The sequence below is a fragment of the Cebus imitator genome, unplaced genomic scaffold, assembly GCF_001604975.1.
Source record: "Cebus imitator isolate Cc_AM_T3 unplaced genomic scaffold, Cebus_imitator-1.0 Scaffold276, whole genome shotgun sequence".
Lineage (NCBI taxonomy): Eukaryota > Metazoa > Chordata > Mammalia > Primates > Cebidae > Cebus > Cebus imitator.
Window position 1 is genome coordinate 1,215,777 of NW_016107591.1, and position 3,823 is coordinate 1,219,599.

A 3,823-nucleotide genomic window follows, 5' to 3' on the forward strand; every position below is an offset into this window, starting at 1 on the left:
ACAAGACAAGGTGTTTTTTTTTTTTTTCTGTTGCAATTGGCTAAAGTTGAATGTTAAATGTTTAATATTGCTTGTTCATACACTGTTTCCTGTCATCCTTGGCACAGTAAATTAATTCCATGAGGGATGAAATGTGATTTTTTAGAATATGGCTTCAATTTGCAACACTTAGTGCATATCTTTCCTTGAGATATTTATTTAATATATGCTTGAATAAGCTTTCTTTAAAATAAAATAGAAGTAATTCATTATGTATAAAAAGCATAAGTTAAATGAGAGATAAATGTGAAATCTCTACAGTATTATATAATTTAATCTAAATATGTGTGTGTGTGTGTGTGTGTGTGTGTGTTTGCCTATCGCTAGCCTCTTTCTTTATTCCTCACCTAGAAATTCTATTCCAGTAGGCTTCTCCCTTAGGTTTCTTCAGACATTGTCCTACACCAGACTATGAAATAAATTGACTTTTAAATGTTGAATCACCCTTACATAATTGGGATAAATCCCACTTGGTTGTAGTCTATAATACTTTTTATATATTGCTGAATTTGATTTGCTAACATTTTGTTGAGGATTTTTGTATCTATCTTCATGAAAGATATAGGTCTGTAGTTTTCTTTTCCTGTAATGCCTTTGCCTCTTTTTGGCATTTTGTAATACTGACTGCAGAGAATGCACTGGAAAGTATTCTCTCTGCTTCCATATTCTGAAAGAGATTTTAGATAAGAACATAATTTATTCCTTAAATTTTTGGCAGAATTTATAACAGAATACATCTGGTCTGGTGCTTTCTGTCTTGCAAAGTCATTAATTATTTATTCAATACTTTTAATAGTGACAAGTCTATTCAAATTGCCTGTTCATTTTGTATGAGTCTTGGTAGATTTTGTCTATCATGAAATTGTTTGATTTTATCTATTATATCAAATATATGGGCATAGAGCTGTTCATTGATTTGATATGTAGTGATGCCCCATTCTTCATTTTTTATTTTTAGTAATCTGTATATTTTTCCCGTATTTCGTAGTCTGTTTAGAGGCTAATTGATTGTATAATTTTTATTTCCCAAAGAACCATATTTGGGCTTCATTGTATTTCTATATTTATTTCCTCTTTTGAGTTTTAATGATTTCTACTTTGAAATTAATATGTTCTTCTTTTTATAGTTTTAATGTGAAAGATAGATTATTGATTTTGTATTTTTCTTCTTTTCTAATATAGACATTCATGCTATTCATTTTCCTCTAAGTGCTGCTTTTTCCACATTCTGTAGCTTTTGATGAGTTGCATTCACGTTTTTATTTTGTTGAAACGTTTTTTTTTTATTTCTTTTGAGATTTCTTTTTTGATTCATATGTTATCCAGATTTGTATTTTTTAGCCTTCTTTCTATGCTGATTTATAGTTTATTTATTGTGGTCTGAGGAAAATATTGCATAATTTTGATTTTTAAAAAAATTGGTAAGGTGAATTTATGGCCCAGAATGTGTGCTTCATCTTACTGAACATTCCTTGTTAATTTTAAAGAATGTGTACTCTATTGTTATTGAATGAAGTAGTTGATAGTTGTCAATTATGTTCAGTTAATTGATGGTGCTGTTGAATTCAGCTATATGCTTATAATTTTTTTGGTTTCTGGATCTATTTGTTTCTTATAGAGGAGTATTAAAGTATCAAATCATCATAATAGATTTAGCAATTTCTCCCTGCAGTTCTATCAGCTTTTGCCTCATATATTTTAACATTCTGTTGTTAGGCACATACACATTAAAGATCGTTATGTCTTCTTGGAGAATTGATCCTTTTATCTTTATGTAATTTCCTAGTTTAATCTCTGAAAACTTTTATTACGATGAAGTCTGCTCTGTCGGACCTCATAGTAATGAGTCCACCTTTCTTTTGATTGGAGTTAGCATGGTAAATATTTCTATATGTATTTAGCTTGAAATCTGTATGGATTTTTATATTTAAAGCCTGTGTGTGTGTGTGTGTGTGTGTGTGTGTGTGTGCGCGCGCCCGCTCAAACAACATATGTAAATCTCTATTTAATTTAGCTTACTGTTTTTGCATGCTGTCAACTTTATCCATTAGAGTTCTTACTGTATTAATCCTAGTTATTTTAAATTCATGTCTGATAATTTTATCATCCCCACCACATCTATGTTTGCTTCTGATGCTCATTATGTCTCTTCAAACTGTCTTTATGCTTAGTATTTCTTACAAGTTTTTCTTGATAGCTGGACATAGTGTATTGGGTAAAGGAAACTGTGATAAATTAGGTATTTAGTATTGTAATGTGCAAAAGTGTGGTGGTAGAGGAATTCTGTAGTTCCATAACTAGATCTCAGTCTTCCAGTCAGTCTGTGCATCTGGACTAGGAACATCACAGGTTCTAATTTCTCTTACACACACACACACACACACACACACACATCTTTTAGGTGGGATGGGAAGCCAGCTCAGGTTTGACAGGGTTGGAGTTGGGTATTGTATTAGTCCATTTTATTGTTGCTGATAAAGACATATGCAAGATGAAGCCATTTACAAAAGAAAGAGTTTTAATGGACTTACAGTTTCACATGGCTAGGGAAGACTCAATCATGGCCAAAGGCAAGGAGGAGCAAGTCACGTCTAACATGGACTGCCACAGGCAAAGAGAGAGCTTATGCAGGGAAAATCATCAGATCTAGTGAGACTTATTCACTAACACAAGAAGAGCATGGGAAAGTCCTGACCCCATGGCTCAATTACTTCCATCAGGTCTTCCCACAACATATGGGAATTCAAGATGAGATTTGAGTGGGAGCACAGCCAAGCTGTATCAGGTATTTTCCATCTCTCACATGAGAGGCTAGAGGAGACTAACATAAGTTATTTTGTATCTCTCAGGTAAGCTAGGCTCTGGAAATAAGAAGAAACCCATAGCTTAAGTTCTGGTAAAACAGTTTCACTTGAGAGCAGATCTTGTTAAGAAGAACAGAATGTTCTGGTATATTTCAAAATGGATACTCTCCTCTCTCCTGACTAGAAGAATGAGGATTTTTCTCCAGTGCTCATTGTGTGAAATGCACCTGGAAATAAAAGTCAGAAAATTGTAGGTATTCCCTAAGTCTGGGTCCCTCTGCAGACTTTAACTAAGACTTGCCACACTGAGCCATAGTAATCTATAGATTGCAGTTTATATTTTTCTACCACCACACTGGTTCCTGCAGAAGTTTCTGCTTACAGGTTTTGGCTACAGTAAGTTGTGATATTCTGAATCTGTCTATCTTTCCAGTTTTGAGGGCTGCTGTTTTTCTCATGATCCCTCTTCTCTGACAGATCTAAGAAGAATTATTGATTTCTCAGTTTGTTCAGTCTTTACTAGCTGTTAGGATGGATTTCCAAGCTTCTTATATGTCAGGCCAGAAACTGGAAATCCAAGGCTTATATTTTAAATCACATAAATTATGATGGCAAATAATGTCTGCCTCCCCATATTGTAATCAAATATTAAGGATTTAGCAGTTATCTTCATGACAGACTGATTGATCATCTAATTAACTGCATATAAATGTTTATTTTTATATTTCTTTTTGATTAGATGAATGTTCTCAAAAACTTTTTTATCCATATACTCCTATTAGTAAAATAAAAATTGAAGCATTCACTATGTCAATATTTATTTATGAGATTGAAAAATTATAGGTATAATACCAAACTCATACAGACTTTTGTATTTTAATGTACAGATAAGATAGATATAAAAAATATGAGCATATATATGTGTTTCTATACATACACACCACGCAGACACACATATATACATTTCTAATGTATAATTA